This window comes from Ochotona princeps, chromosome 25 (assembly GCF_030435755.1).
Source record: "Ochotona princeps isolate mOchPri1 chromosome 25, mOchPri1.hap1, whole genome shotgun sequence".
NCBI lineage: Eukaryota > Metazoa > Chordata > Mammalia > Lagomorpha > Ochotonidae > Ochotona > Ochotona princeps.
Window position 1 is genome coordinate 3,386,117 of NC_080856.1, and position 12,459 is coordinate 3,398,575.

The 12,459-nt window shown below is 50.0% G+C and overlaps 1 protein-coding gene across 3 annotated transcripts in view; it reads right to left on the reverse strand.

Annotated features, from left to right (window-relative positions):
• The window catches only part of NRF1 (nuclear respiratory factor 1), a 90,999-nt gene extending 80,401 nt beyond the window's left edge, over window positions 1-10,598 (reverse strand). The window contains exon 1 of one of the 3 annotated variants that reach the window (XM_058654895.1): window positions 10,472-10,597. The gene's annotated coding sequence lies outside the window, so the exon portion shown is untranslated. Of the gene's footprint in view, window positions 1-10,471 lie in introns of all 3 variants that reach the window. The other 2 variants (XM_004592529.2, XM_058654896.1) reach the window with 2 other exon arrangements.
• Between the last annotated feature and the right edge of the window lie 1,861 nt (window positions 10,599-12,459).

Sequence of the window (12,459 nt, forward strand, 5' to 3'; positions counted from 1 at the left end):
AGTCTGATGTGAACACTGTATGATCCTTATTGTGGCCCAAGAGCAGGTGCCTCTGGGTGTCCAAGCTGCTGCAGGGCTGGTGTCAGGGATGCTCTTGGGGTCCTGCCTGAGAGGCCCACATCCCACATCCTCAAGACCAGTTCACACACCGGCAAGCAGCAGGTTCCCACCCACTGGGAGCCCTGACCGAGCTCTGCCTCCTGCCCCCCATCTGGCATTTCCCTCACTGTTGAAGGCATCTGGGGAATGAGCAAATAGACTGGAGAGTCCTTGTTTCCCTGCTTTCCAAATAAACAAAAAAGCAATGCATTTTATTTTTTATTTATTTGAAAGGCAGAGATCATCCTTTTGCTGGGTTTTCTCCCAAAACGGCTGTGAAAGCCAGGACTATCCAGGGGTTAAAACCATCAGCTGATCGGAGTGATGGACGGTGGTGGGCACTGTGCTTACTAGTAGTACATGTAGGAGCCTGGACTGGGAATGCCTCAAAGTTTTTTTTAGGGGGATTCCCCTGAACAAAATGGAGGAATCAAACATTAATCAAAAAAAGATGGAAAATGGAGTAGATGAATCAACCACCTCAGCTTTATGCTTCCAGCGGAAAACTGGACAAGGGGAAACCCTAAGACGGACTATGTCAATCAGTGGACTCTGCACCAGCCTCATCATACCTGGACTGTTGCTGATGATATGTTGGAGCTTCTAATTGATCGAGGTGACGCTCTGCTGGCTCTGCCTGAGAGGGCCTCCCTAAGAGGCCGTTGAACTTGAACTGGACAAGTGGGATGCTGGACTCTGTATGGTGTAAACTTTTAATTAGGGAATCTCAACGGAACTTGAACTGTGGTTATGCATCAAGGTGAAGGAATTCATGATGGGGGAAGGGTTTGGGGTGAAGGGGGGGGAATCCCAGTACCTATGAAATTGTGTCATGTAATGCAATGTAATTAATGAATAAACGAATATTAAAGGAAAAAAAAAAGAAAGCCAGGACTGGGCCGGGGAGGAGCCAGACAGCAGGGCCCACACACCCACACAGCCCCACCCCCAACCCATACAGGAGAAAAAGGAATAGAAACAGTGAAATCTTTTGTTCCACCCCCTTCCCTCATACCTTGAGCCTCCCTCCCCACCCTAATCTATGATCCTCATGGGTATGCATTCTTGTCAACTACGTAAACAACATTAAAAGTTCAAAAAAACAGCTCCCTGCTTGTGGCCTGGGAAAGCAGTCAAGGATGGCCCAATGCCTTGGGACCCTGCACCCACGTGGGAGACCTGGAGGAGGTTCCTGGCTCCTGGCTTTGGATTGGCGTGGCACCGGCCATTGAGGTCACTTGGGGAGTGAACCATCAGAGGGAAGATCTTCCTCTCTGTCTCTCCTCTCTGTATATCTCACTTTCCAATTAAAATAAATAAATAAATAAATAAATAAATAAACCTTTTTAAAAAGAAAGAAAAAGAAAACAAGCCAAAAAACACATATGGGCCCAAACCAAAGGAAAAGACAAAACATTAAAATTCTATATGGAATCACTTGTCGATTAATGACTGTAATTCACTTTGCAACAAAACAAACACACTTAGCGAACATAACGCTACATAAAGTAAGCCAGACACATAACAGCAAACACACTGAATCACACTAATTCCTACGACTCCTATGTGGAAACTTTTAGGGGAACTTATCACAAAAATGTATTTTTTATTTATTTCAAAGGCAGAGTTACAGAGGGGGTGGGGCAGGGTAAGAACAGAGAGAAGGAGGGAGAGAGACAGTATCTTCCATCCACTGGGTCACAACAGGACAGCAGTCAGGGCAGCCAACTGCAGGAGCTTCTTCCAGCTCTCGCACAGGCGTGTAGGGCCCAAGGACTTGGGTCCTCTTCCAGAGCTTTCCCAGGTGTATCAGCAGGCAGCTGGATGCGAAGTGGAGCTGACAGATCTCAAACCAGTGCCAAAGTCACAAGCAAAGTTAACTTGCTACAGCACAGTGCCAGTCCCAAATGGTTGCTATTGCAAAACAGTTAGAGATTTTGAATGTTTCTGTCACAAAGAAAATGTTTGAGGTGCAAACTATATGTTAACTGCTCTGAACACCATACATGTATATGCCAAAATACCACACTCTACAATGAACAGATACAATTATTACTGTGACAATCAGAAAAAAGAATCCCATACAAGTTATTTGTAAGTAACATAACACAATTTTTTATGTTTAAGAATACTCAATGTATTTATTTGTATCGTAGCTTCCAATATTCTTCAGGGTTCCTTTAGAACAATGCAGCTGGCATTAACTGTTAACTGCGAGGGGAGCAATCAAACATCTGGAGAATTCCGCTCCAGAAACTAAAATCTAACTAATAGAAACTGCCTCCTATTTACTCTTAATGATCCAAAGACCAGAGGAAACAAAAATTGCCAGTAATTCAAAATTTCAGAAACCTAGTATGAAACATTTGTAAACAAATGTATTTTAATTTCTAAATTTTAATCATGACTTGAGAAACAAAAATCCCATTTAGCATTACATCATCTTGGATTTTAAAGAACTTTATAACTGTATTTCAGACGCTACAAAATAGACCAATGAAGTTTTCATGAAAAGAAAATTAAGGAACAGGGCTACAGCCCAAGTTAAGCTGGGACGCCAGGTTAACACATCCGAGTGCTGCTCTGAGTCTAGCTGCGATGCCTCTTACCCCGCTTCCTGCTATAATACCTGGGAAGAGAGTGGAAGATGGCCCCGTGCTCAGGCCCCCCACCCTGCCCCTGGCCTTGGGGGGGGAGCAGAGGCAGACTTTTAGACTCCTGACTGTAGCCTGACCACCTGAGTGCTGTAGCCACCTGCAGGGTGAACCTCATAGATGACAGTTTAGTCTCTCCCTCTCTATTACTTTCTTTCAAATAAACAATTTTTAAAAGAATTGAGAGAATAAATAGATGTCTTGCCCCATATTGCGAGACTAAAACATTTGTCACTTTAAAATTTTTCCAGGGCCCGGCGGCGTGGCCTAGTGGCTAAAGTCCTCGCCTTGAACGCCCCGGGATCCCATATGGGCGCCGGTTCTAATCCCAGCAGCTCCACTTCCCGTCCAGCTCCCTGCTTGTGGCCTGGGAAAGCAGTTGAGGACGGCCCAATGCACTGGGACCCTGCCCCCATGTGGGAGACCTGGAAGAGGTTCCTGGTTCCCGGCTTCGGATCGGCGCAGCACCGGCCATTGCAGTCACTTGGGGAGTGAACCATCAGACAGAAGATCTTCCTCTCTGTCTCTCCTCCTCTCTGTATATCTGACTTTGTAATAAAATAAATAAATTTCAAAAACATTTTTTCCAAAGTATAAGCAATTTTTAAAATTGTTTGCTTTCTAAAACAAATAAATGTTTTCTATCAGCTCGATCTATGAGTCAATTTGTTTCCTTTCAAAATGCACTTTCTCTTTAAAACAGCAATTTGACCTCTCCCACAAAGTCCATTACCCGGTGTGCTCAGTTAGGCCAGTTTGAAATTTGAATTCTGGTGTATTAAAAAAATAAGGAATCCAAACCAGGTGGCACAATCCTGAAGCTGGGCTTTGGGGCTGCTCCGTGTCCTACTCCATCTCTCCAAGTGCCTACCCACTTGCCAAGGTTACTCACCTAAGACACCCACTCCAACTCCCTTTTCCTTGATCTACTCCAGTTGTCAAGACAATGGATTTCAGGCAACCAACACGATCACCAACGGATGCGATCATCCGCATCGCTGAAGAGGCTCCTGGCTGCTGTGTCACACAAGGAAGGAGTGCTCTCCCAGGAAAACCACACAGCACTGACACGTCTCACCCGTCTTCCAGAGACTCAGGGGTGTCCATTCAAAGCACACCTGATAATGCATCGTAAAACTTCGATGTTCTTCTAGAGGAATCTGCATTTTAAGAGACTGTTGATTCAAATTATTTGCCTAAATCATGGAATTTAGTAAGACTTCTAAGACAGCTTTTAATATTAGAAGGAGTAGGCAACCAGCTTGGAAATTAAAGACATGATTAAAATACCCACATCCCGGACCTATTGGGCTAGCTCAACTGGCTACCCCTTCACCTCCGAACACTGGCATCCCAATGGGTGTTCCATTTCCCATCCAGCTCCCTGCTTGTGGCCTGGGAAAGCAGTCGAGGACGGCCCAAAGCCTTGGGACCCTGCACCCGCGTGGGAGACCTGGAAGAGCTCATGGCTCCTGGCTTCAGACTGGCTCAGGTCCAGCTGTTGCGGCCGCTTGGGGAGTTAATCAACAGACAGAAGATCTTCCTCTCTGTCTCTCCTCTCTGTATATGCTGCCTTAAAATAAAAATAAATAAATCTTAAAAAAAAAAAAAAGAATTTCTCTGACTAGACACGGCATGGTAGCCTAGTGGCTAATGTCCTCACCTTGCACGTGTCGGGATCCCATGTGGGCGCTGGTTCATGTCCCAGGTGCTCCACTTCCCACCCACCTCCCTGCTTGTGGCCTGGGAAAGCAGCAGAGGACGGCCCAAAGCCTTGGGACCCTGCACCCACGTGCAAGACCCTGAAGAAGCTCCTGGCTCCTGGCTTTGGATTGGCTCAGCTCCAAACGTTGCAGTCACTTGGGGAGTGACCAATATATGGAAGATCTTCCTCTCTGTCTCTCCTCTCTATCTGCCTTTGCAATAAACAAACAAATGACTGATGCCTATGTGCTGTAAAATATAATTACTGAACATTTAAAAAGTAAATAAAAAGAATTTCTGTCGCTTTCCTCAGTTTCTTCGACTTCTTTACAACCTGAACTCAGACGAGCATCAAGTCCCCAGAGCCGAGCTCCTCACTTCCGGCCTACTGTTTAGTTTTAGCAGCGCTTCATGAAAACATTTCCTCACTTCCTCTTGTTCTCTATAGGCTTAGCTGCCAGCGTAACCACGTTAGCATTCAGGAGCAATAGTAAAACAGACTCACAAACTTCTTAAAAGCAAAAACCTAACCGAAAGTAAAACACAAGTTCTTTTGTAAAAATGTCCTTAGCCTATATGCACAAAACTCTCCTCATGGTGATTCTGCGAAAGGCTTGGCAGTTTGCTCAACAGGTGCCACTTAAAGGGTTCTTAAGAAAATGCCCACTTGAACTACATCCGCCAAACTTTTCACATTTTTTACCTCACTAATCAGCATGCCAAAATTAATGTAAATTTTATGCTTATCTATACCAAAAATAAAACTATCATACATCTGATGATCCACAACACGAAAAGCAACTCTTGTGGCTTATCTTAAAACTACTCAAAAAAAAAAACACCACTCCACACACTCCCCCCACAACCCTAGCGTCCACTCCACAAGCTCCTCCGACAAACTCCAACGTCCACTCCACACGCTCCGCCCACAAACTCCAGCGTCCACTCCACACGCTCCTCCCAAACTCCAGCGTTCATCCTACCTTTCAAAGCACTCCTGTACCAATCTCATCTTCCCCTTGCCCTCGTAACCCAGACCTTCCCTTACCACCACCACAGCCTCCCGTCCTAAAGCAATCTGACACCTCGGTAGCTCCTTGCTGGCTGCTGAAGGCGGACTCCTCGGTCTAGGATCTGGGAGAGGAGGCCTCCACCTCATCAGACTGTATTTTGCTTTTTGTTTGTTGTTGTTAAACTGAGTTTTTTTTTTTTAAGACTTTTTTATTGGAAAGATTTATGGAGAGAAGCAGAGACAAGATCTTCCATCTGCTGGTTCATTTCCCAACTGGCCGGAACAGACTGGAGCTGAGCTGATCCAAAGCCAGGAGCCAGGAGCTTTTTCAGGGTCTCCCACACAGGTGCAGGGTCCCAAGGCTTTGGGCCGTCCTCTGCTGTCTTCCCAGGCCACGAGCAGAGAGCTGGGTGGGAAGTGCAGCAGCCAGGATTTGACTGGCACCCAGGCCACAACTGGCACCCATGGGATCCCTGCACTTGTAGGTGGAGGATAAGCCAGGCCTCAGACTATCTTTCAAGTAGCTTCTATTAGTGACAGAACACAGTTTGTCTCCAGGGATCAAAAATGTCTTAGGCCTGCCTTCACTGCAACTAGTTTAACATACGAGACCATCTCAATTAAACTGTTTCTCCATAAAGATGTTCTCTTTCAGAGAAGTTAATTTGATGTCACATATTCACACTTCAAAATACTTTAGACACAAAGGCCATATAATGAAGACTTTTCTAAATTTCAGTCACTAAACTACTTGAAAACGCATTAGCCTAATTTTGAACTGTACTTTAGGGAAAAAAACATATTTCCCAAGGTATATATAATACTTTTCAAAAACTTATTTGCCAAGTTTTATCCCTACTAAAATAACTCTAAGCAAAAAATTCTTACTGCTCTAGGATTGAGTTTCCAAAGTTCAGTGTGGTTGTCATCTTCCAGAGATAGATGAGACTCATTTATTCCACCTCCTTTTACTATTGCTTTCCCAGCCTGTCCACCTTAGAATAGGACTGGGTGCATACCAAAACACCAACTGAAAACCCGGTCAAGTGGACAATCCACACCTGGCTTCCCCAGGAACTATATGAAATAGAACACGCATAAATTAACATGTACCCAGAGACTAAAACAACACTGAACCTGGGCTAAACAAAAAATTTTTTTAAGATTTTTTTTTTAAAATTGGAAATACAGTAATACAGAGAGGAGGAGAGACAGAGAGGAAGATCTTCCATCCGATGGCTCACCCCCCACCCACCCTGCCAAGCAGCCCCAATGGCTAGAGCTGTACCAACCCAAAGCCAGGAGCCAGGAGCTTCTTCTGGGTCTCCCACATGGGTGCAGGGTGCCAAGGCTCTGGGCTGTCTTCAATTGTTTTCCCAGGCCACAAGCAGCGAGCTGGATGGGAAGCGGAGCACCTGGGACATGAACCAGCACCCATATGGGATCCCGACACGTGTAAGGCAAGGACTTCAGCCACTAGGCTACCATGCCAAGTTCAAATGTTTCTTAAATCTTAACAAGTGTGTTTCTTTGCCATTGCTGCTTTACGAAGAATTTAAGGAAAATTGTACTTGGCTAAATTTAGGCTGAAAACATTGGCTTTAGATCTCAGGTAAAACATGAAATACAATAAAAAAAAAAAAAAAGTAAGTGTAGGTTCAAAAAAATAAGGGTTGGGGAAGAGACACAGCAGCCTTGTGGCTACAGGTCTCACCTTACAAGCACCAGGATTCCATGTGGGCTCCAGTTCATGTCCCAGCTGCTCCACTTCCCATCTAGTTCCCTGCATGTGGCCTGGGAAGGCCATAGGGGACACCCCAGGGACTGGGACCCTGCACCCAAATGGGAGACCCAGAAGCAGCTCCTGGCTCCTGGCTTGGATCAGTTCAGCTCTGGCCATTGTGCCCCACTTGGGGAGTGAACCAGCAGATGGAGGATCTTTCTCTGTGTCTCTGTGTCTCTTTCTCTGTGTTTCTAACAGAAATAAATAAATCTTAAAAAAAAACCAAAAACCAAAACTGGTGTGTGTATATATATATATATATATATATATGATTGATTTTCCCAATAGTATTTCAGTGTGTAGTGGCAAGCATCACATACCCTAACCTGATCCCGCAGGCCCAGCAAGGGTGCAGCCAGCTCTAGAGCTAGACGTTTGTGAAACCCAACAGCCTACAGAGCTCTCACCCTCCAACTCTCAGCCCCCTAAGTGAATGAATAAGCCTGCTTCAAAACGACCCACTGCGCCTGTCTACCTGAGACGAGCTTAATGGACATATTAACTTCCTGTTGGCCCCAAGCAGGGCTGAAGAGTGAATCCAAAGGCTGATAACGCAATCCCTCCAGACACCAAAACACAAGCTTTCCAAAACTCATGAAAGAACCAATGGACAGGGAGGGCCCAGCGGCGTGGCCTAGCGGCTAAAGTCCTCGCCTTGAAAGCCCCGGGGATCCCAGATGGGCGCCAGTTCTAATCCTGGCAGCTCCACTTCCCATCCAGCTCCCTGCTTGTGGCCTGGGAAAGCAGTTGAGGACGGCCCAATGCATTGGGACACTGTACCCGCGTGGGAGACCTGGAGGAGGTTCCAGGTTCCTGGCTTCGGATCGGCGCGCACCGGCCCGTTGCGGCTCACTTGGAGAGTGAACCATAGGACGGAAGATCTTCCTCTCTGCCTCTCCTCTTCTGTGTATATCTGGCTGTAATAAAATGAATAAATCTTTAAAAAAAAAAAAGAACCAACGGACAGGTCACATTCCCACCACCTTAGTGCATATGCATATAAAAGGTATAAAGTTTATTCTCAGACCACAAAGATCTTAAATAGCCCTGAAGAGAGTCACATTAACCACTCTCTGATGACAGTCCAGGTCTGGAGGAACCAACAGTGCCTGGGGAAGGAAAATCCGGGTCCTTCAATTAGAGGAAACGGGCTTCAGGGCCCTGACAAAGTCATGATCTCAATCTATCACGGCTTAATGAAGCAAAGACCCTTCAATGTCGGGTTCCATTGGAATACACACTGCTGGCCAAAAACCTGAAGTCCTCCTTGAATCCCTACTCCAACTCTCCATCTTTAAATTCAAGAGCTAAATTTCCTTAAAACAAGGTAAGGATTCTAGAGTGAGAATAAGCAATGCTTCTGCTAAATCAAAGCATGACAACTACTAAGAAAAAAAAAAAAAACAGCCCTGCTCCTCCTCCTCCCAACACACAGGGATGAAAACAAAGAACTTCACCTAAGAGTGAGTCAAAACATTAGTGAGCAGTTCTTCACCCACTGGGTCACGGGCCTGCTGAAAGCCACCGTCTAACTTCTGGAGAAAAATAAAAGCCCTGGACACAAAGTCCTGTGCGTGGTTAAGGATGTCGCGACCTCACGTGCACCCTTCCTGCCACTGGGGAGTCACACGGGTGCGCAGACAGAAGCTATGGTCCTAGGGTGAACTGTGAAACACACACCCACGAGGCAGAACCCCACCAAAAACACCCCACACGCCCTGGGCTCCCCGCCCTCCTCTCCCCTGAGCGAGGAACAACCCAAGAACTTACTGCTCAAGGCCAAAGGCAAAGAAACTCTGCCAGGTAGGGCTGAGAGGAAAAAAGGTACAGGTGTCCGCACGCCGGGACAAACGCTGCAACCATCCTCCGAGGAACCCCACTGGGCTGCCATGTCCCCTCACAGCACCTTAGCTCCGAATGGGTGCCCTCAACACACGGCCTCCAAGCGCTAAAGAAAATGCACATTTTCACTCTGACAACACACAGAACTAGGCCCGAAGGACAGGAGCTCTCAGGTAAAGCAGTTAATACCTTCCCATCTGATCCTTAAGAAGCCAGACCGAACAGGCAACAGCTCCTCCAGCCGGCTGGAGCAGCATCGCCTGACACCCTCAAAACACTGATACATATTTTTAAAACCACTTCAAGTTCTTGTGGACACAGGCAGATGCACGGCAGAAACTCTGGGACCAGCAGCAACGACACAACAGGTGAGCGAGGCCATGGACAGCCCTGCACTGCTGAAGCGCGCAGCTTGCAAGGGCAACCCCCATGGTGCCCCCTCCCCAGCACGGGGACCCAAGGGAACACGCACAAGGCCAGCCCGGCGCCCCTGGCTCCCTACGGGCAAAGGTTTGGTTCCCTTAGAGGGGCGTGACACTCCTCTCCCCCAAACCCTAGCGAAGATCATCACCACCACCACCACAGGTAAAGAACCGAGCCCCCTCCACTGGGCACAGCACAGCTGAGGGGGTGGGGGGAACACAATGTCGCTCCCTATTCCTGCGTACAAAAGGACTTTGCGCCCTCCTCCTCAAACTGCCGCCTCCTAACTTGCAAGGTGGGCAACGCGCCACGTTCCAGCGTCCCCCCTCCCCGTCCCCGGTCTACCTGGGTAACAAGCCCACGCCACCCCAGCGGGAGGGAAGCTTCGGGGGTGGCCCCCGAGAGCCAGCCTCTTCTCCCGCCGGAGACAGCGGCTCCCGCGCCCGCCCCGACCGCGCCGTACAGCCGGAGGACGAAGCCCGGGAAAAGGCCGAGGGAGCGAGCAGAGAGCCGCCGCTCCGGTCCCGCGCCGCCCGCCCACCTCCCGCTCCCGAGCCCGGAGCGCCGTCCCGGGCCTCCCACTCCCGAGCCCGCGGGAAAGGCCGGGCCCCAGGTTCCACGGCGGGGAAGAGGGCCGCGGCCGGCCCGGAGCGCTCCAGGCGGCGGGGGAGGCCGGAACCCCGGCCGGGGCTCTCTGGAGGGCAAGCGCCTCCCTCCCGAGCCCGCCAGGACGCCTGGGGCCTAGTGCGGCCTGCGCATCCTCGGGGTGGCGGTTTGACTGGGCCGGGCCGGGGCCCCTCGCCAGACGCGGGCCGAATCCGGCGGGGGCCCGGGCCCGAAGCCGGGGGCGGCAGGGTGCCGGCTGCGGGGCGGGCCGGCCGGCCGGCGGGCGGGCGGCGTGTTGCGGCTGCGCCGGGGCTGAAATAGCTGGAGATTGCGCGGTAGGGCACTCACCTCAGAGCGGCTGCGCTACCGTGGGCCTGCGCCGTGGAGACTGCGACCGCGCCGGCTCCTCGCAGCCTCCTGCCACCAGCGGCAATGGCGAGCGCTGCCGCCTCTGCCGCCGCCGCCGCCGAGGGGGAGGGAGGGGGAAGCACGCACGCGACGCACGCCCGGCCTCCCCGCCCGCGGCCGCCATGATGGGGAGGTCGTGCGGCCGCGGCGGCGGCGGCGGGCCGGGAGGGGGCTCGGCCTGGCGACCCCGGCCTTCCCCGCCGCCCCGTCGTGTTCGCGGGGGCTTGCAGAGCCTCGGCCGAGGGCCGGAGCCGGGAGGGCGACTGCAGCGGCGCCACGTCGCTGCCCCGGAGGAGGGACGCGGGCCGCCCAAAATGGTTGCTGGTGTGGAAAAAGAGCAGAATTCTCGCCCCCCAGCCCGGGGAGTTAGGACCTCCCGAAGGTGCACGGACGGGGACCGGGGGCTCTGGCACATCTTTCTCGGCTCTGCTTTGTGGTGGCTTCCCTTTTGCCGCCATATCCCTGGATTCTCTGTTTCAGATCTTTGCCCGGGCATTTTAAAAGCAAAGTTTTTGCACAAAGCGAGGGACTGGTGTATTGCTTCGTTTCGTCCTGCGAACGTTTTCTGGAGGGCTCTGTTCTGTCAGATAGAGTTCTGGGCGCGCTGAAGATGCACCTGTTGGCAGGACAAAGCCCTTGCTGTCTCGGAGTTTGTGTGAAACCGAGGGGGTCCCCTAGTCAGGTGCCCGCAAAGTTGGGTCGGGGGGGGGCAGTGGGAAAGCCATCCAGTGTTGATATTTGAGGGGTAGTTTTGTGGTCTGTGTAAATTCTGACCTCAGATGGTAACTCTGGAATCTTAGCTCCTCAGCCTGGGAACATGTGTTTTTTAACGCTTGCATTCCCGTCCCCTTCCTTTCTGCTACCCCCATGCTGGCCTTGGAGATCGCCAAAGTATTCCAAAACATGTCAGAAACAGCTCAACAAAAACATGGGCGAGCTATACTTTTTAGAAAGAATCCCTGTGTCTCCTAAATCAAAATACCTACAAATAGAAGTTTCCAGTGTGCCCTGAAGGAAGGCGGCCCACCCACAAGGAGAATTCAGCCCACATCTAGTGAGACTTGGAAACCTGTACCTTCCTGTCATTTCTTAACTTGGTTCAGGCACCTGTCACCTCTCACAAAGATAACTAACAGGCTCTTCTGGTCTCCCCACCACTAGAATTGTCAACTCCTGTCCATTTAATAAATAAAATCTGGTATTTTCTTGTTTCTAATGCTCTTAGGGTTCTATATGAAATGTTTTGAGGTGGCTCCAGGGTCCCGAGCGACCTCACGTGTGCAGGTCAGGGCCCACCGAGCTAGCACAGAAGGACTGGGTTACGACCAGCATTTCACAGAAGAAAGGATCAGAGAAAATCAGATCTAGGCTGCTGTGTGGTGAAGTTTTGTCAGATTCCTTGGTAAGATAAATTTCCAAAATCCTACAAACATTGAGAAGTCCAAGTGACACAGGCTGTTACCAGTATTAACCCCAAAGTGTGAAACAGGTCAGTGTGGTTGATTTCCACCTACTCTCCCAAGAAAACAGGTTGCTGTCCCAAGACCGCAACTGGGGTTACCTTGGCAAGAGAGGGATTCCTGGGTGAGCTGGCTGAGGCTGCCTTCTGGGACAGGGTCCTTCTGTCGCTGCAGTGAACAAGCACAGTCCCTCACAGGCAGGGGCCTGTGCTCCCTAGCCTGCAGCTCCCGTTCCCTGGCACTGCCTGGCTCTTTCTGGATCCAGTGCTGGGGAAGTAGAGAAACTTCTAGTCCTCTCCACCCAGATGCCCCGCCTTGTCCTTAGGCCCAACTGATCCCTTCCTTGAATGATAGATTTTTCCCTGTCTGCCATGACCTGAAGGCTTCCTAAGGACAGAAGAGCCACATGGGTCTTATCAGCCTGCTTGGAAATGCACGACACTTAGTCGCCCATAGGTAAACTGAGCA